Here is a 27,695-nt window from a genome sequence, read left to right as displayed (position 1 = left end):
ATACTGTATATGGCAAAGGACATCACACGAAAGGCGAGAGCAGTCCATGAGAAGTTAGTCGAACTAGCAGGCAAATATATGGTGGACTTGTCAAGAACCAAAGCATTACAGGGTAACCACAGGCTACATTACTCAGATCGAGATCTAGATGAGAGGAGAACGATTGGGCTGAAAACACACATAAGGGAATTGATTACTGGAATAAGGACATGGAGGGCACTAGATAAATGGGAAGAGAGGTGGTCCAAGAAAGGGACCGGCAGAAGAAGCATGATTGGTATAACACCAGGACAGCAGGGAATAGAAGCTTACCCTTTGCGTGAAGTTGCCAATGGGAGCTATGTACATGTCCCTTGGAGTAGGGGAGATTTAGCTGCTTTTACCACATCTTTCCCCAAGTTACGAGAGAGCCCCGTGGAGTGGTACAAGCAAGTCGAGAGGTTTGTAAAGATCTCAAAAGTCCTATGGATAGATCTGAACACGCTGTTTGACATTGTAGTACCAGGAGATCTGTGGACAGCATGCAAGGTTAGCGCTGAGTGGCCCACAACGGAGCCAGAGAGAGATGCTAGGACTAATGGGCCGTCCGAGATCGTGATGGCAAAATTCGAGAGAGTGATGACTTGGCTGAAAGAGAAGGTGCCAATGCAAGACATAGATTGGGTCAGAATAGACAGAACGAGACAGGAACCCAAAGAGACAGTCCATGAATATTACGAGAGATTGCTGAAGGCGTTTAAACAGTATAGCGGCTTGGATGTAATGGATCCAAAGGACATAGGGCAATTCGTGTCCAAGTTCGTCCTGGGACTGAGACCGGATATTAGTTTAATGATTCAGCAACACTCGATTTGTTGGCAAAGTAGACCCCTAGATGAAATACTGAGATATGCCAGGTACTGCTGTGATGAGGTAGACTCCAAGGCTAAGAAACTAAAAGAGAAGCTGATGGTGGTACAATTGCAGGCAGCAGGAAAGGGGGGACCGCAACAACAGCAGCAAGGGACAGGTACAGGAGGTAAGAAGCAGTACAGTCAGAACAAGGGTAATGAGGAGAGTACTACCTTCAGACCCAGAGTAGACATAGCTACCTTGAAGAAAACGACTAGGTGCCACCAGTGCAACGAGTTGGGGCATTGGAAACGCGAGTGCCCTTACAATGTAGAGATCGGAGAGCAAGAGATAGAGGAGGAAGAGGTCCAGAGCGCACCTATGAGAGGGGCGACGCCATACCAAGGAAAGGTGCTCAAAGGGGGGGGGGCTCCTCCCCGAGCCCAGTTCCCGCAACCTCCTCGAGTAGGGAGTATGGGTAAGACCTATAGACAAATGCCCCTGTTTGTGGAAGGTGAAGAGTGCTATTATGTGGACCCATTAACCGGACAGAGAGTGGAAAGAGAAGACTGCACCCTTGGGGCAGCCTTAGAGGTAGATCAGAGGGGACCCTATGTTGAAGCAGAAGTAGCAGGGTGCCCTACGACATTTCTGGTGGACACAGGAGCCACTAGATCCACGATCAGATCAGCTGCAGTTCCAGACCTGCCCATGTCTGGAGAGACCATACAGGTGGTAGGGGTCGCAAACAGGAGAATAACCAGCCAATTGACAGAACCGGTACAGGTGAAAATAGGGAAGTACAGCGATGAGCACCAATTTGTGGTTTGCGATTCAAGCCCTGTGTGTCTGCTAGGAAGAGACCTGTTGTGCAAATTGAATTGTACTATATATTGTACACCCCAGGGAGTGGAGGTATTGACTAATGATGATGATGCAGATTTCAAAGTTGCAAACTCAAGAATATGTGTGGAGCTGTACCCTACTTTGACAGTAGACGAGCTTCCCTGGGATTTGAGAGAGACAGTGGCATCAGAGGTATGGGATTTCACTGGGGAAGAGATTGGATTGGTCAAAGGGGTGGACCCAGTGAAAATTGTAGTGAAACCGCATGCTGAGTTCCCAAGAACACCCCAGTATAAATTGACTCCAGAAACGATTGCAGGCATAAAACCCGTGATCGAGTCCATGATTAAACAGGGAATACTGAAAGAAATCGTGGGTAGTCCATGTAACTCCCCGATTATGGGTCTGCAGAAACCAAATGGGAAATTTCGGATAGTGCAGGACCTTCGAAAGATTAATAACATAGTCGTTTCATGTTGTCCAGTGGTACCGAATCCATCAGTGATACTGTTTCAGATTCCATTCCAAGCTGAGTGGTTCACTGTGATCGATCTTTGTCAGGCTTTCTTTTCGATCCCTTTGGACGAAGATAGCCATTTTCTTTTCGCATTTAAGCTGGAAAATCGTGTCCTAACATGGTGTCGTATCCCTCAGGGGTATACAGAGAGTCCATCGATCTTTAACCAGCTTCTGAAGAAAAATCTTGAAAGTCTAGTGCTGCCCCAGAAGTCAGTTCTGGTCCAGTACATAGACGACCTCCTTGTGGCGTCAGAAACAGAAGAAGCTTGCAGGGAAGATTCCATTGCTTTGTTAAATCACCTAGCTGCTAATGGACACAAGGTGTCCCCGGGAAAATTGCAGTACTGCCTGACAGAAGTACAGTACTTGGGACACAGAATTGAGAAAGGCAAACGAAAGGTGTCACCAGACAGGATAGAGGCGATCATGAAAATGAACGCGCCTCAGACACAGAGAGAGGTCAGGATGTTCCTAGGGATGGTGGGTTATTGCCGACAGTGGATCGTGAACTTTTCACTGAAAGCAAAGCCCTTGCAAAAACTGACGCACAAAGAGGTGAGTGATCCGGTACCATGGGACAAAGACTGTTTGATGGCATTCTTACAGCTGAGAGAGGACCTGTGTCGTGCTCCGGCATTGGGAATGCCTGATTACAATAAACAATTCTTTCTTTACTGTTGTGAGAGAGAAGGTTGTGCGTTGTCTGTGTTGGTCCAAATCCATGGGAATGCCCGTAGACCAGTTGCTTATTTCTCAGCTACTTTAGACCCAGTAGCCGCAGCGTTGCCCGGATGTCTCAAATCCGTTGCTGCAACGGGTGTCAGCATTGAGAGATGTGAAAATATCGTCATGGGGCACCCGTTAGAGGTGTGCGTGCCACATTCTGTTGAACTGTTGATGACCAGGACCAAAACACAGCATCTGACCAATAGCAGGCTCACGCGCTATGAGCAAGTTATTCTTGCTGCAGAGAACGTGACCCTCAAGAGATGCTCTGTTTTGAACCCTGCTACCTTAATGCCACTTCCAAATGATATTGATGATGATGATGAATATACAGACCATGACTGTCTCGATGTGACTGAACTATGCACCAAACCCAGACCCGACATCGTAGATGAGCCACTGACCGACCCAGACGAAGTATTCTTTGTCGATGGCTCATGTGTAAGAGACGAAGTTGGGCAGTTGAGAGCAGCTTATGCTGTTTGTACAATTGAAGGAGTTGTGGAAGCAGGGTGCCTGGAAGGAGTAAACTCCGCTCAGGTAGCCGAGATTATTGCCCTAACACGTGCTTGCTTAGCAGGCAATCAAATTCGAGTCACCATCTACACCGACAGCCAATACGGGTTTGGGGTAGTTCATGATTACGGGCAGTTATGGTCTCAAAGAGGGTTCATGACTTCTTCAGGCTCTCCCATTCGCAATGGAGAGTTTGTGCGCTTGTTGTTAGAAGCATTGCAATGTCCAGCAAGTATCGCAGTTGTAAAGTGCATCGCACATACCAAAAATGAGGACTTTGTTTCGAAAGGCAATAGATATGCTGATGAAGTTGCGCGGTATTGCGCAGAACAAGGTTACTCTTTCACAGAGGTGGATGTGGGTGGAATAAATGTGAGAACTGAATTAGCCATGATACTGGAAACTGTTGATACTTGGGATGAATTGTCAACCATGCAAGAAAATGCTCCTGATTCAGAAAAGGAAACATGGGTAAAGGCAGGATGTGTAATGGGTGAGACTCATTTTTGGGTCTCAGCAGACGGCAGAGCAGTGTTGCCCAATGAGATGGTGAGTCCAATGGCTAGACTCATACATGGTCCCGTACACTTAGGGAGAGATGCTATGCTGAGAGTGTTTAGACAGACTTGGTACAATCCTAAGTTTAGAATAGCAGCAGAAGCAGTGTGCCAGCGTTGTGTGACCTGCCAGCAGCTGAACGTAGGAAAAAGAACACCAGTTGCACTAAGTCACATAGGAAGGTCTGGAGGTCCATTCAACAGAATGCAGATAGATTTCATTGAAATGCCAAGATGCAACCGCCTCCGCTATGTCTTGGTGGTTGTTTGTGTGTTCTCCAGATGGGTTGAGGCATACCCTACACGTAGGTGCGACACCCTCACAGTGGCTAAGTTACTGCTTAGAGAACTTATCCCTCGGTTCGGGGTGCCGGCCTTTTTGGAATCAGATAGGGGAACACATTTTAACAGCGAGCTTGTGAAGATGATTTGTGTTGCACTGAATATAGACCAAAAACTCCATTGCAGTTACCGACCAGAAGCCTCAGGAATTGTGGAACAAATTAATGGCACGATCAAGTCCAGAATAGCGAAAGTTTGCTCCTCAACGACCCTGAGTTGGCCTGATGCCCTACCATTGGTACTCATGAGCCTTCGTAGTACCCCAGACAGAAGAACAGGGTTGTCACCACATGAGGTGTTAATGGGGAGAGCAATGAGACTGCCATCTATTCCAGCTACTGCACTGTTAAATATCACAGATGATATGATCCTGGACTATTGTAAGGGGCTGTCTGACGCCATGCGTTCTGTGTCCCTTCAGGTGCAGGCTGCAGAGGTTCCAGCGTGCCAGGGCCCTTGCCATGACCTGTATCCTGGGGACTGGGTCCTGGTGAAGAAACATGTGAGAAGAAGCTGCTTGGATATTCGTTGGCGTGGGCCCTACCAGGTCATCCTGATCACAAGTACAGCTGTAAAGGTGGGAGGCCTGCCCAACTGGATACACGCGTCGCATACGAAAAGGGTTCCAGCACCTCTGGAAACAGCTCCTCTCTCGGATGGACGTCCAGCTGAGGACCAAGAAGCCATAGAGGGGGCTAGCCAAGCTGTAGAGGTGCCAGTGGAAGCAGGGAACGAGTCTGACCAAGCTGAGGACGGTCAGTACAACAGCGAAACAGAAGACGCTACAGAAGGAGAAGACAGCTGGGAGTACGAGTCTGACCCTGACAGGTCTGAAAGAGAGCGAGAACAGACCAGAAGGAGAAGGAGTAGAAGGGCACGTGGAGAAGCAAATTGGCCGCAAAGAAGAAGTTCTAGCCTGAGGTCAACTCCAGAAGCAACCCTTCCTCCGATATCAGAAGACTCAGACCCAGAAGAAGGTGCTCAGGGCGCTGAAGCACCAGACCGAAGAAGGTCAAGAAGAGTGCGTGTGCCTAACAGAAGATACTCCACACCTGAGTGGACATATCTGGCGACAAATGTCTGTGAAACCGGAGACAGGGAGGATCCGAGCGGTGGTGGTGTCCAGTTCTGAGCCCATTATCACCGTGGAAATACAACTGTTGGTACCCGGTGTCGAACAAGAAGGGTCACTAACATTCGTGCTCCCCAGACCTCCCCGCCTCAGCAAGTTAAAACACATGTTTCTTACAGAATTGAAATTCCCCGACTTTGGTACCACGATAACAGCACATGAAGAGCATACTCTTCGCATGGAAATATTGAACTATGCTATTGAAGCTGCAACCACAAATCTAATAGTCGATTGTTAAAGGACTTTGTAAATAAAGCAAGCAGAAGAAAAGAAGATTACCTAGCGCCCAGGAAGCAGAGAATTTTAGGGAACCCCTTGAGTGGATGGAGAAGGGCTAGGGTTGTCTTTTTGAACTGTGAAAGGACTTTTGCGAAAAAGGCTGTCAGCCTCCAGCTGTGTGGATTCTAAAGACAAAAAAAGGATTGAAAGAGACTGTAAAGGAACGAGAGGAAAAGAACTTTTTTGCAAAGAGAAAGGGAAAAGCTAGATTGTCTGACGAAATGGAGGCCGGCACCCCGAACCGCAGAGCTAAATGTATAATAGGTACACTAATAGTAGGAGTGATAATATTAATAGCTTTAGTGGTAACAATTTCTTATGTAAAGGGACATGAGGAAGAGGTAAAGGTAACTGATGCGAATTCTGTAGTAACACTTACACCCACTGTTGCAGGTGAGAAAAGGGAAAACACTCAAGAGAAAGCGTTATTGGCTGCAGAAGCCCGCAGGTTACATGTAGACGAGTCCCAAGGAGACTTTAGGTCAAATGCTTATGCTAAACTTTTGTATGAATACGTGGATGCCATGGAGGTTAAGGATTGCTACGTCTGCATGCAGTTGCCTGCGTCTGTAGATGAAGGAATTCGATATCATCACCTCCCTCTGACATATGGCATTACATGTAGCTTATTGCTTAGTATATTTTATGAGAGAGATAGTTTTGAATACTATTTCTCCAATTATGATTCTGTGTTGCCAGAAGTCCCGAATTATAAGCAGATGAATAAATGGGATTACTGGAAGAGTGAAGACAGATTGGCCAAGTTCTTCATTCCTTGGATTACCTTAGATACTTCACATGCCCGTAGAAATAATCTGACATGCAAGGTGTCAGAAGTCGAGAAAAAGTTCATAGGGCAGGTGGATGATCGTTACAGGAGACAAAAGATTTTGAAAAAATCAGGACAAGGGAAATTAGATTGGACCGAGGAAGAGAAGTCACACAAGAGAAAGGGTAGTAGTGGTCCAATAGCTTTAGATAAAGCGCAGAGAGGAAAGTTATGTCTTCACCGAGCCAAAACGTATTATGAAAATGTATACGTGGGTGAAGTTGACTGTGAACATGCTTTTAATTTAGAGTACTACACTAAGGATTTCCTGAAGGGAATGCAAGTGATTCCAAATGTGTATTTTGTATGTGGAAGAAATGCTTACGTGAGACTACCTGACAACTGGTATGGATCATGTTACTTGGCAATTGTCTTCCCCAAAATATATCATGCACAAGACTTATTGATCATTGAGGGCCAGACATCATCGAGGGGAAGGAGAGATTTAGGCGATGCAGAAATGGTTGGAGATGTCTTTGGAGCTATGTTCCCTCTTTTGGGAATAATCCTTAATGATGTTAAAATTAGACGACTGGCAACAGTTGTCGACAGGTTGTCTGCCAGCACTGCTCAGTCCTTAATGCTGGTAGAAGGAGAGATGCAATCGATAAGGGCTATGGTTCTTCAAAATCGGCTTGCATTAGATGTCTTATTAGCAAAAGAGGGCGGAGTCTGTAAGGCTTTGAAGGTTCAGGAATGTTGCACTTACATTCCAGACCTTTCAAAACCCCTTGAGAAAGTTATTAAGAACATAACTAATATACACAAAGAGATCGAAGACTTGAGTAGAGAAAATGTCTGGGAAAAGGTGGGCCACGGAATGAGTACAGTTGGAGGGTGGTTTTCCACCTTAGGCAAAAGCTTTATTTGGTATATCCTAAAGCCTATCATCATAATATTGATCTGTGGGATAATATTGTGGGGATTGGTGAGGGTATTCAAATGGTACAGAGCAAGAAGGTCAGAAAGGGCCCAAAGAGAACAGTTGCAGAGATTGGCTGCCATACAAGATAATCAGTACAGGAGCCTGAGAGCTCTGGAAGCGCAGAGAATGCCAGCAATAACTGCAGTTTAAATGTTTGTGATGACCCCGAGAGGTCATCAAAGGGGGGAACTGAGAGAGCGCAAACTGAGATAAATGTATGAGTACATCACACTTACCTATAGAGAGCATAATTCATGATGAGAAATGCCATGAGTGCTAATAGTATCTGAAATTATATTCTAAATGTATAGCTAATATAGAGATTTAAGTAGAAGTGGAACTAATACAGAAATGTGTGACATTATATGATTTTATTAGACGTGATTATTTTGAATCTATGTCGTGTAGCTGATAACATATAAGATGGTCTGTGGTAAAACGCAGAACGTGGTAGGCCACAGGGCCAGAGCTGGAGCTAAAAGGGAAGGTGTTTCTTTTCACGACACAGATTGTTTAACGTTTTTGGTCATTGCATTAATGGGCCATGATTTAGAGTAATGTTTTCTAAATAATAGAATAAGAGTTTTAACATGCTTTAATTAAATGAAGAAATAGAATGCTATAATCATAATGTGAAATATTGTAGGCCTGAAATGTTTTAGCATTGATTTACACGTACATGTCTGGGCTGAGAAATGTCGCAAGCCTTTTTAGAAGTTTATGAGAGTTGGGTTCTTGGCGGCAGATATCTGTCTGCAACAGGAAAGGGGGGATCCAATTATAAGTGAATGAATAGAGGTCTGTTCAGTAGACGGCCCAGACATGGAGGAGGGTTCTGGAATGTTTAAGGGGTATCAGCGGGCCGGAGAAGAGACTGAGAAGCAAGGTCAACTCTAACGTCTGAGGCCCAATACAAAGCATCATGGAAAAAGCCTGAAGTTGCACCACGTGAGAGGCGTTTCGCAAGGGGCGTCTCAAATGTTGTTGACTGTTTTGTATTAGGGACAGCACCCCTGGGTGGAGTTAGAGCAGAGACCTGAGGACCCTTTAGAGAGCGGATGGGTAGGCAGTGAGGGGTCATGACTGGAGAACTTTAGGTTTTCACCAAGAGACTTAGAGTGGGTGACTTCCCTTGGGGGTCATTCATTGCTGACACCTTTGTTAGGTTGGGATTTGGTTAAGTAGGGATACCATCTAGAACAGGGTAGGGACGCCTAACCTGTGTTTGTTTTCCTCCAATCTAAATGAAGGAGCGATATGCGTCTATGCTTATAGCTTTGCTATTTTTAGAACTTGTGTTAGTGATTTCTGTTGCTCGTCTGAGGGCTTTTCGAGAGCACATGTATGTAATTGGACCTGTGTATCTCGTGAATCTCATTCTGAGATGCTTGTATTTGCAGCTCATTATATCTTTACAATAAACTTTTGAAACCTAGAAGTTGTCCGTGATCTTTGAGAGTAGAGTCCTTTCTTGGGTGAACTAATTTGCAGATAGGTGTACTGTTTCCTTCCAAGACAGGCAATAAAGGTTCAGTCGACCAGATCGAGGTTTGGATCAATGGATATAAGGTATCGATCAAAATCTCGCCCTTTCAACATAGTACAAAAAATACAAGCTACTCCCATTGCTCCCATGCACTCAGGGTAAATATTTACCACAAACTACTGTAATTACATGACATGTAAAAATATGGTAATTTAGAAATATTGCATAACGAGTGTGAAGTGAAATTAGCAAAATTACACAAGATTGCGCCGATGTAACACTCATTTCCAGTGGGCCTATGGACATGTGGAATCTCTAGTGTAGGAGGATTCTGAGTTGATTTCAAACCAATAATTTCAACCTAAATAGCGTAGAGCCTAATAATTACCGATGCATCTCTTGCTTGCCACTTCCTGCCAAAATTGTTGAAAAATCTATGAATGCGGAACTCACTTCTTTCATTGAGAATCAGGGTCTACTTGATCACACTCAGGGGGATATTTACAAGTCCCTATAGCCAGGGGAACGTCACTTTTTTCGACGTTCCTGTGGCGGTAGGGGCTTCGCCTTATTTACAAGGCAGCCTTAAGCCAGTTAATGTGGTTTAACGCTGCATTGTAAATAAGGCCCCCTTTCACGCTATGCTTAGCTTTAAAGAGGAAGGGCAATGGGTGTTGCGGTGGGCGTTCCACCGCAACAACCATTGATTCTGATGCTGCCTCCTGTTTACAAGGGAGGTGTAAATAGGGGATATATGACATTACAATGCATGCTTTTACATCGCATGCCTTTACAATGCGGTATTTACAACGAATACCTTTACAACGCATAGTGCTTTTAGGCGCTGGATAGTGAATTGTTTAATTTACTATTCCAACTCCAGTCCCCGTGGGTAGTAGGGAAGGTGTTGGATAGTACATGAAACCTATTCCCTATCCTAGAGCGCCCCCCAGCGCAATGCGTTGTAATGGTTTGCGTTGTAAAAGTTGCGTTGTAAAGGCACTGCGTGGTAAAAGTTGCGTTGTAAAGGTTGTTTACCGTAAATAGGAGGCAGCGCCAGAATTGAGACCAGGAAAAACCTGGTATTACCCTGGCACAACAAGGAGAAATGTTTAATTTCTCCTCATTTTTGTTATTTTCATGTGTGCTGTGTTGTGCAGCACACATGGAAACAGCAAAAGGCCAATGATTGTTTATGTACAGGAAGGTCCCCCTTCCTGCACATAAACAATAATTTTTTTTAAATGCCGTTTTGGAACTTCTATCTGTGCTGCATTAAGCATAGTAGTTACAAATTGGCATTTCAAGATTGTTTATGTGTAGGAAGGGGGACCGTCCCATACATAAACAATCTTCCCCTGCACGCAGACAACCTTGCACTATGGTGCAAGGGTGCCTGCGTTGGCGCTCGGCTGCTAAGTGCAGCGCCAGGGCAGGGTGAAACGCAGGGCTAAACCATATTCTTGTAAATATGGTGCAGACCTGCGTTTCTGAGTGAGGCGTTAAGCCAGGAAGGCTAACACCTCACTCTGCCACTTCCCTTGTATATATACCTCTCAGTTCGGTTTCAGAAGTCATCACAGTACGGAACTCACATTGATTACATCATCCGAGCAAATTAGGGAAGCCACCAATGCAGGAGGCAATGCAGCTTTGGTCCTTTTAGAGCTCTCGGCAGCGTTTGACACAGTTAACCATAACATTCTTCTGGACCGTCTTGCGTCCATTGGGATTAAGGGGCTAGCTTTCTCACTTCTGAAATCCTTTCTCACAGACCAAGAACAGTTAGTTGCTCTTGAAGATTTTAACTCTCCCACTTTCCATGTGGTGTCCCCCAGGGCTCGTTGTTTAGCCCTACCCTTTTTAATATATACGTAACTCTTCTAGCCAATCTGATCTGGTCCTTTCGGTTCTCGGTTGTGTCCTATGCCGATGACATGCAAATCATTATATCAGTGGCCAGCGATCCTTCTGACACAGTCACTTGCTTTCAAACTGTCTGCTTCATGTCAATAAATGGATGTCATCAAATTTCCTAAAGCTCAACTCCAGTCAAATGGAAATCCTGCTTTTTGGAATAAATACCCCTTTCTGGTCCTCACAGTTTAGGCCGCAAGAACTTGGACCATCCCCTACACCAGCCAACAAGGTGAAATATCTAGGCGTGGTCTTCGACAACAAGCTCTCCTTTGAGGGCCACATCAATGCTATCACGTCTGCAACCTTCTACACCTGGAAATACTCCGATAAAAATGTTCCTTTATTCTTTCCAACCTGCAGAAAACCGTGACTTCAGATTTAGTACTTTCCAAGATTGACTACAGTAATGCTTTCTTCATTAACATCCAAAGTCTAAAATAAGTGCCTCAACAACATTCAAACTTACAGAATGCTGCTCCTTGCTTTCTCCAAGGTACCCCCAAACATCAATCAGTATCTACATCACTTAATCTTCCTCATTGGCTTCCGGTCAAGAAGTGTATTGATTTCAAAGCCTTATGCATCACCTTTAAGGCACTTCATGGCACAGGCCTGGAGTACCTTTGACAAAGCTTCCAGGGGTACATTTCTCCCAGCCCCTAAGTTCAAAAAGGCTAGCTGGGGTGGCAGAAGCTTTGTCTTGGGTGGAACCAGACTTTGGAACTCCCTCCCGCTAGAACTGAAAAGACAGGTAGACCTGTTGGCCTACAGGAAAGCACCTAAAACCTGGCTCTTCTCACATTAATTCTTCTTCTTCCTTGGTCAGCAGACTTACCTCTCTGAGACTAGTACTTAGCCACCCCTGGGTATGAGTGCTTTTTACAAACCTTATTTTAATTTGATTTCATAAGAACATATATGTTTTTGAAAATGTGGCCCCATTCTTCATTTTGAATACTTACAGGGCTCTCAAACTGTACCCGCTCCAAGGTAAGCCACGTCCATCAATCTTCTATATTCATAGCTCTCTTTCCTGCCTCTGATGACTCTGGATGAGGTCAGGTCAGTCCTGCATGCACTCAAATCAGGCTCGCCTGAAAATCCCTGACATGGTCCCCCCTTACAAGCACTAGATTCAGCCATTGTTCAACCTATCCAGTGTTTCATCAATGCCTCTTTCACCACAGTAGTAGCTCCAAAGATGTGCACAGGAGGGGTGGTTAAGCTGTTCAAAAAGTTTGGTTGGACCCTCATGAGCTGAAGAACTGCAGGCCTTGCTACGTGCCCTCTCACAAATCAAGCTAGATGGTTAGCAAACTTGTTTGACATCCTAAACATGTCCCTGGTCAGTTTTTGAGCCATACACAGGACACCTGTAGTTCCACTGGGCTCCTTGGATGACCTGACAATGATTATTGAGTGAAATATTCAGGGCATCTAATTTTATTCAACTAATCCATGACATGTGATGTGTTCAGCCATGAGATCTTAACTGACCGCCTAAGTGCAGCATGGGCTTTTGGTCTAGTGCTTTAAATGGTTTAGGCCACACTCAGTCAGTTCTGCGTGCTTCTTTTCATTAAGCTGAGTATCTGATTTCTTGAGGGGTTCCACAAAGTTCAGCACTCTTGCAAATACTCTTTAATCTCCACCTGTAGCCAGAGTGGGAGATGATCAGATCACATGGGTTCCAAACTCTTACCCTTGCCAATGACTCTCACATATTGTTAAAGTTAGACCCAAAGCAGCCAAACAAATGTAGGCGTCTACCGCAATGTTTCTTAGCAATCCATAATAAGATGGCCAACTTCCTCAAGTTGAATGAGGACACAACGCACTGTAGGCAACGATCTCTCAGTCTGTCACCTAATCACTGGATTGACACCATGGATCTCTTCCCAGCTCAGGTCCCCTCAGCACAAAATCTTAGCATGATCATTGGTCAAAACCTCAGTTTTACCATCCAAATTTGGAGAGTGTGATATCCTTGCTTTTATGTGGTACAAGTCCTAAAAAAGATCCTTTCTTTCAGTGATAAAGAAAAACAAGTAGGTACAGCTGAGACATACAATTAGTCCCACTTGCATTGCTAAATGTGGTTTGCCTTGGACTGGCTTAAGCATGGACCTGACATTTTCTAAAACTCCCAAATATGGCCATGAGAGTTAGCATGTGGGCTTAAAATCTGTGATCATGGTGTCAGGGCTCATTGGTTGCTATTTGGGTTCCACGGAAACAACAAATTCTCTTTAAGGTTCTGAGCTTTACCCACTGTGCTTTCTATCACACCGTGGACAGACATTTCCGACAGTGATGCTCCATCTATCGGTGAAGTCCTATGCTCCACTTCCATCATGCTCTTCTGATGGTTCCTCGTGTCCACAGAGAAAGATATGGAAGATGATGTTTCTGGTTCCATGGACCCCTGCAGTAGTATGAATGACACCTCACCTGGGCTTTCCTAGGATTTCACCCATTTTAAAAGGGCTCCCAAAAGGTATCGACTCACCTAAGGGTTCTCCTTCCTTCCCCTGCTGACTCTTATCCTCCTCTGTCTATTCCATTCCTATTAGTTTCTCCATCACCCTCTCCCTTCCAGTTCATAGTAAAAGATACTGGCTCTTTAGTGAAGTAGTTACTTATAAACTACAATAATTACTCATAGATTGCATGTAATTCCATCGCACTTATGCTAAGTGCTGTAAATAATAGATACCACTCATACCCAATAAGTGGCACTCAATTTATGACCTCGCTAGGATGGAAAGCTGAGTGTGCCTTGCCAGGTTTCAAACTTATGAACTCTTTATCTTCATGTTTGTCAACGGCGGGTGTTCAGCTCACTGAGCCATTCTTTTATTTCCGCATACCCCTTGGATATAACGGAAAGAGGTGAAACCGTTTACAAAATAATAAAGCTCAGAATCTCTAACGAATGACTGACTGGAATTCTGGGCAGGGGTTTCGAAAGGCCCGTTTGTCGGACATGCTTTTGGAGGGTGAGAAGGGAAATGGGGACAGTCAACAAAATGGAAGTTAGACAATAATAGAACGTTCTGCATTTGTGTACATCTTATTGTATTCGACTGGGGAAGGATTAACCTGCAGCCAAATCCGTGGCAGGTGGATTCAAGACAATTCATTTTTCAGAAATGTCAATAGCTTATGGCCAGATTCTATAGCAAGGAGAGGTTGCTTGTTGTAGCGTCCTCCCCAGCCAAAAAACAGAAGAGGGACCCTGAAAAAAGCTAATCAAGGGGGAACCACCCGCCAGGGGGCAAAAAGGTAAACAGTATAACATGAAAAAGTGGTATCCCCACAATAAAGATAGGACGAAAGTTCCAATATATGAAGACAAACGCCCACAGAACAGCTAATAGGTTTTCATTATTTATTTTTCATTTTAATCATTTTCTTTTCCATTAAATAGGCAAAAGAAAAAATATACAAAACATTTCATTTTGATAACTTCATGACATGTAAAATTTCATAAGACATTTAGAAGGAAAAACGTCCAACAACAAAATATACAGTTCAATATACATAACAATTCACACTTTCTCTTTCAGGCAACCATCCACCCACTCACACAAAACACTCACGCAATTCAAAAATGTAAAAAACAACATAACACATTACATAACGTAAAAAAGGGAGAGAGAGACAACCTAATCATACACAGAAGAAAAGCGCCGGGGCATCCGCTAATGACTATGCTACACACTGAGATTTGTATTACACATCTTTATTCATCTGCGTTTAACTGCAAACTCAACATTCTAAACCTGCATTAACTTCACCACACTCTAACACCTACTTCATAGAGTCCATCAAGAGCCAAAGGGGTTCCTTCATTGCTAAATCACAGGACACTACACTTGTGGGCACTTTCTTTTTTACAGTAGCACATTCCCCTCTGCTTCATTAGCCATCAAATCTTCTGATGCATTTTGCGATGAGAACTTTGTGTAATTTACAGGAAAAATATTCCATCCATATTGTTATTAAGCATATAATTTTGAGAGGAGAGGTTTGTCACAACATGTCACTCTCAAGTTCTGCCTTGTCTATGACTGTTGAGTGTAGTGCAGAATCTACAAATCGAAGACATATGCCTTAAGCATTGCACATATTTTCAATTTATCATCGACTTTCAAATCACAAGCATAATTAAGCAGGACATTTTCACAGTGATTGGCAGCCTAGGAGAATGTTTCCACAAGTTGCCATTTTACTGGCCAGCAAGGAGAATATTTGAGACTAAGGCATGTAGGCGCTTCCAAAACCCAAATCCTGATATCCCACTCTGTAATGTAATTTTAAAGGGTCTAGCCAGCTCAGTGTTGTAGGTTATCTCATCATCTATGCAAATCTTTGAGTGTGTTTCTATAAGTGACTGCAGTGTTTATAGTTATAAGACTATTACATTTTTTATTTTTACATGTTTACAATGTGATGTATCACGTGTAATAGATGTCTACATGTATAACCGTTTTTAATTTGGTGTTTGACTTTCAGCAAAAAGATCTCCTCACATGCCATTACCTCTACGTCCCTTGTCCTCGACCCAGTCATCACTAATGAGGTATTCCACTTGACAGGAAACAAAACAGGAAAGGCTTTTAGGCTCCACCCACCCTTCTGCTAGGGGCTATAAGTACATAGCCAACAGAAAGCCCTTCCTGTTTTGTTTCCTGTCGGTGGACCTGACAGAGGACGCTGGAGTAGGTGCTGGGCCCTTACCTGCTTCGTGTTGTCCTGTGGTTTCCTCCTTTGCCGGGCTCAGGGGGTGCTCATGGACCTTCGTGGGAGTTGCTTGAGTCGGGCTGTTGGGCTTCCAGGACTCCTTCGGGTTCTTGGTTACCTGGAGTCCTGTTGTCGGGTGAGTCCTTCTTACTGTCCTTCTCCTTCCTCGCCTGCTGAACTGTTGCTTCATTCTCTGGATGTGAAATGGGCGTTGTCTATTTATGTTGCCCGCTCTGTGAGGTTTTGTTCTTCCGACTCTCTCTTTGTGACCTTTGGTCTGGCTGGTCGTGGTAAGGCTGCCTCCCGTCATACTCTGGGTCGCTGGATCAAGGGTGTTATTTCTATGGCGTATCAGGGTTCTGGTTTGCCTTGCCCTTCTGGGGTTCAGGCCCGTTCCACTAGGGGTGTTTCTGCTTCCTGGGCTGCTTTTCATGGGGTTTACCTTGATGAGATCTGCCGGGCTGGGACTTGGGCTTCTGATTCTACTTTTGTGAAGCACTATCGTCTGAATTGTGCTCTGTCTGACTTGACCAATTTTGGTTGTGGTGTGTTGTCTGCTGTGGGGGTTGTCCCCTCCCCCAATTCTGTGTGTTAATAGCGTTTTTTCACTTGCTGCACTCCACTTTTGTGTTCGGTCTGTGTTCTCTGTGTGGTTTGCCAAAGGCCTTTTTGTATGGTTGCTTTGGTATGCCTCATTAGTGAGGACTGAGTCGAGGCCGAGGGACGTAGAGGTAATGCTATGATTGCTTACCGGTAATCGCCCTTACTCTTAGTCCTACTCGTCCTCGACCCAGTCATACTTGCCACCACCCTCCCTGTTCAGGCCTTTGTTGCTTGGTATGTCAGGAAGTGCTTTCTGTTGGCTATGTACTTATAGCCCCTGGTAGGAGGGTGGGTGGAACCTAAAAGCATTTCCTGTTTTGTTTCCGGTCAATGGAATACCTCATTAGTGATGACTGGGTCGAGGACGAGTAGGACTAAGAGTAATGGGGATTACCGGCAAGTAATCATAGCAATCATAGTCTGAGTAGGTTTACTGAGAAAAGAAAAAATATACCTGTTGGTACACAAGTTTTTAGTAGTAATCACGTGGTAAATTCTTACAATGAACACAAGCAAATGCCAACCTTGTGATCATAGGAATGAGAAAGGATGTCCTTCAGACAGTAACAGAAATGTAAACAGTTTCAGGTGAGTAAGCTCTTCAGAGATTGTCACACCTTGGGAGCTAAGATGCAAAAGCAACTCAGAGGCCAGCACTTCTTGTGGGACTATGTCAGCCTGAGCAAGAAAACATGGCTGAAGCAGGTTGCAGTTACAATAATGGAAGTAAAAATGTTTTATGCCTTCACGTGAGGTGTGTAGCTTACTCCAAGGCTTGACTGAATTAGACTTGAGTCTGTTTTGGCTGAAGTGCTACTGCAGTAAAAGTGGATGTAAGGTTACTGAATTGCTTACCCTTTTGTAGGTATTCTTTTGTATGTCCCTCTAGCTACCTCGCCTTAATCTTCCCTTTCCCCACCTTTGTGATAGATATTCCCAATACTCCACCCTCTCTCTTTATCCTCTCCCACACTTGAACCGAACGCATAGAACTCTTCACGCAGAGCTTTATACCCTTGTGACAGAGAACTCAGTACATTATGCTTTCCAACCGATTGTTTGTTTCCGTGGGCGAGAGGCACGACTACACTACAGGAGTACTACACTAATATGTGTGAAGATAATCATATGAGGAAATTAATAATATGCCTCGTTTAGAGTTTCGCTTAAGCTGTGCTTACTCGCCTTAAATACTTATAAAGGAAATTATTGAACTACAGATTGTTGCTTTGGCCCTGAGGAAGTCTTTATGGTGTTGATGCACCAAAGACGAAACATGCATGTTGGCTGTTCTGTGGAGATCTAAAGATACAATTGTGTGAAGAAAATTGTCTCATGAGTTCATGTGAAGAAATAAGAACTGAAGAAAAATTAAAGATCACGGATACTCTATTCTGGACATTTATTATTGGCTGAACTGTTTTCTGAAGAATTGTGAAACGACACAAGAAGGGTTATATACTTTTTGCTCAGGGGGACCTACCAAATTGAAACTCAGTACATTAGGTATAGATCCATGCTTGTAACCATGTGTATGATTTCTTACTACTATAGTTCTACTTTAAGTACTTTTAAAGGTATTTTGTGAATTGAGCATTGGGGAAAAACTTTAATATGTAAAGGAGATTGTAAAATGCCACTGTTGGTCCCTCCCTTCCCGCTCGTTGGATAATGTGCCCTTGTTGAGTTCTTATTGTAAAATAAAAATAAAGGTAATTTAAAAAAAAAGGGTCCTAAGCACTTGCCCGGGGCACCAGCTGCCGCATTACTGAGCCACCAGTCGCAGCTGCCCAGAGACGGCTCATCAGTTTAACAGGTACCCGGGCATATCCCCTGGTGGCTCCCACTGATACGATGGCGTGGCAGTCTGTCCATCAGCTTCAGATGTTTTATAAAATGGCCGTGCTTTCAGGGGGGCTGTGCTTGTGCTCATCCCTCCTGAAAGGGGGATGGTTGCATGAATAGTTTGTGTAAATAAACTTGATATTCTTTTATAGTTTGAAAAAAATGTGAAAGAGAAACCCTGCAGATAAAACTGGTGTAAACTCTTTGTTGAATCATATTTGACATGGCTGACCAGAAAGTTTTTATAATAGTAGGAACTGAGTAAGCTGGGATAATGAACTAGCAATAACCACAATATCATTTGCAAATCTATGGGATATGAACATGAATGGAAACAGGATGATTTAAGGGGATGATAATACCTATAGGACGTTAAATAATTGAAATGTAGGAGTAGATGGCTACAATTTAAATATAAAGATAAAGGGGTGAGAAAATGGCGCTTCATGAGTTAAAAACAAGTATATGCTATCAATGTTGCTCTTAATTGGTAATATAGATGATGAATTTTCAGTAAGAGATGTTTCAGATTGGAAAATGGCATCCGTCGCAATCGAACAGACACACACAGGCACATAAAAGGCATGCAACAATTCATTGGCTCTTTGTAGGGCAATGTCTTACCTCAAGGTGCAGAGAGTAATACATAGAGTAATGTTTATTTGGACATTATTGTAACAAAAAAAGAGAAATGATTGGATAGCCACAGAATGGTGATCAAGAGATAATTACGTTTATCATTATAAACTATGGGCATCCGGTTTCACTATATGTGACCCAGATATTTAACTAAAAGCCAGTTTGACTGTCTAAGGGCATCCTGAGGAAATCTCCAATGGGGTAATATTCTTGTTGTTGAGAACTAGATTATATTATGACATGGTTGTATGTCAATATATCGAGTAAGTTAATATTGGCTTACAAAAACATTGTATCAACTATACCACTTAACCATGATATCATAAAGTTAAGTACATACAGTGGAGTAGTGTGGCTCACTGGTTAGAGGCAGCAGGCCTGAGAGCAGAAGTCAGCCCGGGACCAGGGTTCAATTCCCGACACGGCAGGGTCTTGGACCTTGGTCAGCGGACTTGATAATTCTCGCTTCGGTGCTTACTCTAATCAGGGGTTCCACTCGGCAACTCTGGGCATTAGCTTGCCTAATCTCCACAACGGCCCCACCAATTCCGGGGATGCCTGGCTCCACCTTGGGGACTCCCAGCAAGGAACTATCCCACAGGGAAAGCCAGGACGGGTTCCCCAGAGTTATACAGCGCCGGGACGCCCCGTTGCTGGGGCAGCTGTGCGCTTTACAAGTATACTACATATGTAAGAAATTATAGATGTACTGTTCTTAACTCCACATGTGCTGAGCTTTACAAAATGTTGGTAGTTGATATTGCGGATGCAATATTTCTGTCCTACTATATATAGAATATGATGTATTGAATTCCAACCACATGAAATAAACTAAAGTGTCACAGAACAAATCGTTTCAATTGCAAAGGAAGAAGTAGCAATTCCTGATATATGTACTCAGGCTTTGAGAAAAATGTTAATGAAAAGAGGAAATTATGTTGCAAGGCCAAATAAGGAAATGAAGCTGAATAAAAGCAAACTGATATTGTTAGAATGAAAGTCCGACCATTTGTACAACATACAATGTCATCATCAAGATGACTTGATGAAACACTTAAAAACTTCTACAAAAACACACATGAAGCTAAAACTACTAAAGACGTTCTTGGGCCTCTCAATGACATATAAGGTAAACCATTTGAAATGGACTCAATGGCAGTATAAAGACTTAACACATTTGTGGGCATAGTTATTACTTATGCAAGCATTAGTAAGAACATATTGAAAGAACTCAAAACATGTCAAGGGAAAATGAGAACAGGGCTAATGAAAAGAACATTCTTCAAAGGCTGGTCATATATAATGGTATTTTGAAAATTGACTGGGGATGGAGAAAATCTGCCAGAATACAACACAAGGGTACCTATATTGTAAAGAAAAAAAGGGTGTAATCAGTGACCTGAAAATTAATGTTGTATAAATAAGACTTCAATATGGGGAAATACTGGAATATCTAATGTGAAGAACATTAAAATGAGTAATATTATGAAGGTGTTATGTACTACATGGGAACACCTCGATGATGGTTTCACATTACAAAGAGACCAAATGTATAAGTTTTATGTCTTAAAGACATTTCAGTTCTGCGGGGCATAAGATTTGCAAGTGACACAGCTTTAGTTAAGTATCTTACATGGTAGCATATTACAAATAAATTAATACTCTCCAGGAATCTATAGAGAGATAGACACTAAAGTTAGTGTTAGAAACCGACCTGGACAACTTAGAGGAGAGAGTGTTCAAAGACATTTCTGGGTGCTACAGTTTGGCTCACACAACACCCATTTATGTCAAACAAAAGTTTGTATTGATGTTGTTTACTGGTCCTGTAGTGGCAATTCAATTCAATTCAATTCATTAAAGTTTTGGAACTCCAATGAGGTCCACTTAAAAATGACACACCATTCAATACATAAAATGCAAATAAGACCATATGGTAATATTGCGGAAACAAGATAATAAAAAATTACAACATATCACAGTTTCAAGGGATAAAAGTTTTCGGATTGAGCAGACAGGTCCTGTAGTATTATTGGCTGAAACTCGAGAAGTACCTAGGCCAATAACTCAAATAAGCAATAAAAACGAAAAATGTATTTTCTAACTTGTACAAAAATCAAAGAACAGGTAACACCCATGGCATTTGACACATTCTCAGATTTACAACAAGCTGTAAGCCTGGGAATGCATCAAAAGCCTACGCCTCCCCAGGGGTGGCTAATGGCCGTTTTTTGGAAGGATGGTGTCGCTTGCCTCAAAAAACAACATGATTTCAATGCAGACACCCTTGCACCTTGGTGGCGCAAAACAGCCATTTGTGTGCCAGCGCACTAGAAGAGGACAAGAATACACCGTATCTCATAGATACAGCACATTCCTGCCCCAGTTTCATAAAGTTTCTTAAACATACACCTGCATCTTGCAGTGCTGAAAATCTCTCTCAAACAAGCATTGCTTGCCAGGCTTTTGTCTTTTCCGGTGCTTATTTTGTATCCTCTGTTTGGTCTCAAAAGGTACACACTGCAAAAGACTTCCTTGGCACTGAAGCAAACTGCTTAGTGTGTGAATGCACTCCTTGTGAAAGATCAGAATGCCATTACTCACAGTGAGGCTAGCAAATGGCTGAAATGGGTTGGCAAAATGCCCCTTGCTGTAGTGCACAAAAGATTCAAGTAAACCACACAATAACAGAGCAATGGATGACGTGTTCTGGTTGTTTTGGATGTTATGGTGTGTGCAATGTTTTGTTGGGGAATAAGATGGGCCCTTATTATTCTAAAAATAAACATTTGCAGAGAGCAAAGCAAAAACATTTTTTGGTCTCTAAAAGCACACATTGCCACAGTTGTTCCTGGTACTGAAGGGAACTCCTTTGTGTGTGGAAGTTAGCCGGTGACTGAAGTGAGTTGATCCACTTCCCATGGTGTATGCTGTGATAAGCGTAAGAAATGTGAATGACACAATAACAGATAAATGGATTAAGAGGGTTGGCTGAAAGCCCCAATAAGTAAGTGTAGTAAGTATAAGATGTTGGTACAATTAAAAGGTCATGGCTAATGCTAATCTTAAAAATGTCAGTTTTTGCAAACACTATCCACACATCCTTCTGCAAGCAACACATAGACCAAGTTAGTCTAGTATACCTATTTTACCACTAGGTTTATCAGACCCTTTTTGATTTGATACTTTCTGCAGGGTTATCCCCAAATATTTGCCTTCTTCCGCCTATTTTTCTGGCCTTGCTTTTTTGGGCTTTAGGACTCTGTGCAATTTACTACTGCTAAACAATGTCAAAGTTCCTGTGCTCTCTCTTCTAAACATGTTATGATTGGTTTATACATGTTTTGCATATTTGATTTACTTGTAAGTCCCTTGTAAACTGGTACCCCATGTACCCAGAGCCTGTAAATTAAATGCTACTAGTGGGCTTGCAGCACTGAAAGTGCAATCCACAGAAGTGGTGTTTCAGACCTGTCTCCGGCCTGCCACTGCAAGGCCTGTGTGCAAGGTTTACTGCCACTTCAATTTAGCATTTAAAACTACTTGCCAAGACTTAAACTCTCCTTTTATAACACACAGGTCATCCCTAACGTAGACCCTTGGTAGCCCTAAGTGCAGGGTGCTATCTAAGTAGAAGGTAGGACATGTACATTTACTTGTGGCATGTCCTGGTAGTGACAAACAGCCTATTTTGTTTATCTCTGCTGTGAGGCCTACTCCTCTCATAGTCTAGCATTGGGAATTCCATCATACACTTTAAAGTGGTAATTCATGATCAGAAAGGAGTGGTGTTGTCATGTTTTGTATGTTTAGAATAGTGATAAATCCTACTTACTGTTGTAGTTGGATTTTAAATGACTATTTTAGAAATGACACTTCTAAAAAGTGACAATTTCTCAGTGCTTTTGAATCTTTGTGTTTTTGCAGCCTGACTCCAATATCTGGGCTGGATGACAGCTATACTTTGTGCATTCTCTCTAAACGGTCACAACATAGGAAGGGCTGGGTGTGACAGGGGATACATCTGCATACTGGTCATTTTCCTCGGCTAGGAGAGGGAGAGGTGGTTCACACTTAACATTTGTATAGGCTGTGTCCTGCCCTCACATAAAGGGCTGATTTACCCCCTACTGATTGTCTGTAGCCAGGCTGGGTTGAAATGGATTGTTGTGCACTTCTAAGGGTTCATGTGAAACCACCCCTTCATCAAAGATATTTTTGAGTATAAGTACTGGGGCTCTGACCCCATGATTTTAGACACTGGATGGGTCTTGTAACCAGACACTGCTGGCTCTACGATTTACTAATTGCCAGAGGGCTGCTGGGCTTTCTGAAGGAAATGCCATTTGGACTACTTGCTTTGTTGTACTGATCTGTTTCCTACTGGGTTGCTGGAGGGACTGCCACTCTGCAACTGCACTTTTGTGCTGGCCTGCCTGACTGCTATTCTCTTTGTGCCCCATGTGTTCTCCAAGAGCTCGTTGGCTGGCCCTCTGTTTTTGCCATCTCAGGGTCATCAAAGATTGCACCTTGAGCACCTCTGCCGTGTGACTCCGTCTCTTTGAGTCCTGCAGCAGCGTGCTCTCACTAGAGCTGTAATTGAAGACACCTGACTTTGTAACAAGCGAGTGGTGAGCGCTTCATTGTGGGCAGATCTGAAACCACAAAACAGCGCTTTGTGAGTGCTGATTATTGCTTCGTGTTGCTTTGATCAGCGTTTGGCTGATCCACTGTGCTGCGCAAATGGAGGCCCTTCCTGAGGTATCTAGATGTTGCCCCATCAAAGAGTTGACTGTCTCCCCTCCATGGGATTCGGGCTGCACGGGCCATGCTAGCTGAGCCGCCTTTCCCCAAACGCGGCATAGCCGAGGCAACAAGGAGAAGCCTCGTGTCGTAAGAGTGCTGGGATCCACTCCCCCAATGGAAGTCTGGGTTCGGGCGTCACAGGCCCTTCTTCTAAAAACCCACAGAAGCTCACAGCACCACACAGCAGAGACCCCCTTTCCCAACCGACGCCCAGGTCAGAAGCGACCTTGGAGGTGTCCAGGCTGAAAGGGGCTGTTCTGTGTTTACGGTGGCTGCACCGCGTATTTGTGGGCAGCTGCATCTGGCTACTCTGAACGTGGGGGACCAAGCAAGGTCTTCCCGCTGGATTTAGAGTGTGTGTGCCACCCCCCCTTTTTGGAACATACCTTGGGGGCACTGGTTCTTCTGTAACATTAAGGAGTGAAAGCTTGACAGAGGCCCCGGATTGCCGCTAGCCACCTGCCTTATTTACACACTTGCCTGGATTACCGGATTAAAGTTAGTAGGCTTTCAGATACTTCTATGCCCTTCATTTTGGTGCCCAATTACCACATAAAGTTTAGTAGGAGCGCAAGTGAGCTGTGCACTATGTATTTATGGGTATTCATTGGGATTCATGTGCTTGTTACTAATTTAACTTGCGTTACATGCACTAATAATATGACGTACATCGTTTTTAGTCTTGCTTTTTTCAGGATAACGAATATTATCTGAGTAAACCATAGTGTGCACAGTATTTATGATTCATGTCATTTTGGTCTGGTGTTATGTACAACATAATATATATATATATATATATATATATATATATATATATATATATATATATATATATATTTATATAATCCTGTGTGGAGTCTCTTTTGGGGTGTATTCATTGTGTGTCTGTGTGAGTGTGGTGCACAAACACTTTACATATTGCCTCTGATGGTAAGCCTGCCTGCCTGCTCTGCGCTACGCTACCAGAGGGTAAGCAGAAGTTATCTTTGGTGTATAACTGACCTGCCCTGACTAGAGTGGTGGGTTCTTCCTAGCTTAGGTGCATAGCTTACTCAACCAGGAACCCCATTTCTAACAGACCCTAAAATACATTTATCATTTGGTGCTGATCTAACACATAATTAGTGATTTTAATATGAGACTTATCTTCAGAATGATGGATTTGGAAAACCAGCTCCTAACACCTGGCAAAGAACTGTGGGGCAGATTTACAAGAAAGTGACGCATCTCTACAGATATGTCACTTTCACTGCGCCACCATTAGAAACCCTTGCACCACTATGGATGCGCCGTATGTACAATACGGTGCACCATGGTGCAATGATTGACAGATACGTCAGATATTCTGACGCATCTGTTTACGCAAAAGTCACGCATTGCTGGAGTTGTGTCACAAGCACAACGCAACTTCAGCAATGCATGGGGAGGCCTATCTTCATTGTGCTGCGTTACTCCTTAAGCCTGCTTCAAGCAGGCTTAAGAATTTGACCCAGTGGCGTCCTAGAAGTGGCATAGTGAAATCTTGTAGATTTCACTGCTTCACTTCTACAAGGCTTTTTTTGCGTTGGAACGCCCACCCTGCATATATTATACCTGACGCAGGTATAATGTGACGCAGGGCTATACAATGTGACGCATCTCCCTAGATGCGTCACGTTGTAAATGGGCCGCATTTTTACCCTGCTGCTGCGTTACAAAAAGTGACACAACAGCAGTGCAAAAATGACGCAAGGGGCTTGTAAATCCGCCCCTGTATATTTTAAGTACAGAAAAGCATGGACTCTGTATATTATGACATTTATCACCAAAATCAGTTCATTATCTGGTGTAGAACATTCAATCAATCAATCAATCAATCAGAGCATTTGTATAGCGCACTACTCACCCGGAGGGTCTCAAGGCGCTGGGGGGGGGGGTCCGCTACTGCTCGAACAGCCAGGTCTTGAGCTGCTTCCTGAAGGCGAGGTGGTCCTGGGTCAGGCGGAGGTGGGTCGGAAGGGAGTTCCAAGTCTTGGCGGCCAGGTAGGAGAAGGACCTTCCTCCTGTGGTGGCTCTTCGGATGCGGGGGACGGCGGCGAGGGCGTGGCTGGTCGATCGAAGCTGGCGCGTGGGAGCGTAGAAGTTGAGGCGGCTGTTGAGGTATCCTGGTCCTTGGTTGTGTAGGGCTTTGTGTGCGTGGGTGAGGAGCCGGAAGGTGATTCTCTTGTTGACCGGGAGCCAGTGTAGGTCTCTCAGGTGTCCGGAGATGTGGCTGCGGCGGGGGATGTCCAGGATGAGTCGTGCTGAGGTGTTCTGGATCCGCTGGAGTCTCTTCTGGAGTTTGGCGGTGGTTCCGGCGTAGAGGGAGTTGCCGTAGTCCAGACGGCTGGTGATGAGGGCCTGGGTGACCGTCTTCCTGGTCTCGGTGGGGATCCATCGGAAGATCTTGCGTAGCATTCGCAGGATGTTGAAGCACGACGAGGAGACGGCGTTGACTTGTCTGGTCATGGAGAGGAGGAGTCCAGGAGGAAGCCCAGGTTGCGTGCGTGGTCAGTTGGTTTGGGTGCGCTGCCCAGGGCGGGGGGCCACCAGGAGTCGTCCCAGGCGGAGGGTGAGGATCCCAGGATGAGGACTTCCGTCTTGTCCGAGTTCAGCTTCAGGCGGCTGTTCGACATCCATTTGGCTACATCTGTCATCCCTTCGTGCAGGTTGGCTCTGGCGGTGGTGGGGTCTTTGGTGAGGGAGAGGATCAGCTGGGTGTCGTCGGCGTAGGAGATGATGTTCAGGTTGTGCTGGCGTGCGATGGCTGCGAGGGGGCTCATGTAGACGTTGAAGAGAGTTGGGCTGAGCGAGGAGCCTTGAGGAACGCCGCAGATGACTTCGGTGGCCTCCGATCTGAACGGGGGGAGGCGGACTCTCTGTGTCCTTCCGGCGAGGAAGGAGGTGATCCACTCCAGTGCCTTCTCCTGGATTCCGACGTTGCTGAGGCGCTGTACTAGGGTGCGGTGGCAGACAGTGTCGAAGGCCGCGGAGAGGTCCAGGAGGATGAGGGCCGCTGTTTCTCCGTTGTCGAGCAGGGCTTGGATGTCGTCTGTAGCTGCGATCAGGGCGGTGTCGGTGCTGTGGTTGGCCCAGAAGCCAGACTGCGAGAGGTCGAGGGAGCCGTTCGTCTCGAGGAAGGCGGCCAGTTGCTTGTTGACGGTCTTCTCGATGACTTTGGCCGGAAACGGGAGCAGCGAGATGGGGCGGTAGTTCTTGAGGTCGGTAGGGTCTGCTGATGGTTTCTTGAGTAGAGCGCTGAGTTCGGCGTGCTTCCAGCTCTCCGGGAAGGTGGCGATGTCGAAGGAGGTGTTGATGATGTCCCGCGGGTGGGGTGCGATGACAGCGTCGGCCTTGTTGAAGACGTGGTGAGGGCAGGGGTCTGTCGGAGATCCGGAGTGGATGGAGTTCATCGTGCGGATGGAGTCTTCGGTGCTGATCGGGGTCCAGGCGCGGAGGGTGGTGGTGGGGGGCGGTGGTTCGGTCGTGGCGTGCGTTGGTTGAGTGCTGAAGCTGTTGTGTATGTCCGCGATCTTGTTGTGGAAGTAGGAGGCGAGGGAGTTGCAGAGGTCTTGCGAAGGGGTGATGTCGTTGTTTCCGGCGTTGGGGTTGGAGAGCTCTTTCACAATGTTGAAGAGTTCCTTGCTGTTGTGTGCGTTGTTGTCCAGTCGTTCCTTGAATGCAGTTTTCTTGGTGGCGCGGATCAGCTGGTGGTGTTTTCGGGTGGCGAGCTTGAGGGCAGTCATGTTGTCCGGTGTTGGGTCTCTGCGCCAGGTTTTCTCGAGTGCTCTGCAGTTCTTCTTGGAGCTCTTGAGTTTGTCGTTAAACCATGGGGCTTTCTTGCTGCCGGGTCTGCTCGGCGGGGTCTTCAGCGGGGCGATCCATTTCGTGAGGTTGGTGGCTGCTTGGCTGGGGTTCGTTGTGCTGGTGGGAGGGTTCTTGCTCAGGGAAGTAGTGAGCTGGTCTGCAGTGATCTTGTTCCAGCTTCTGCGGGGAGCCTGTTGCTGGTGATGGTGGAGCGTGGTCCTTCTGTAGCTGAAGTGGACGCAGCTGTGGTCCGTCCATTGGAGTCCCGTGGCGTGGCTGAAGGCGATGTCCTTGCTGGAAGAGAAGATCGGGTCGAGTGTGTG

Source organism: Lissotriton helveticus, chromosome 8 (assembly GCF_964261635.1).
Source record: "Lissotriton helveticus chromosome 8, aLisHel1.1, whole genome shotgun sequence".
NCBI classification, from domain to species: Eukaryota; Metazoa; Chordata; class Amphibia; order Caudata; family Salamandridae; genus Lissotriton; species Lissotriton helveticus.
Note: the sequence above shows the minus strand (reverse complement) of the source record.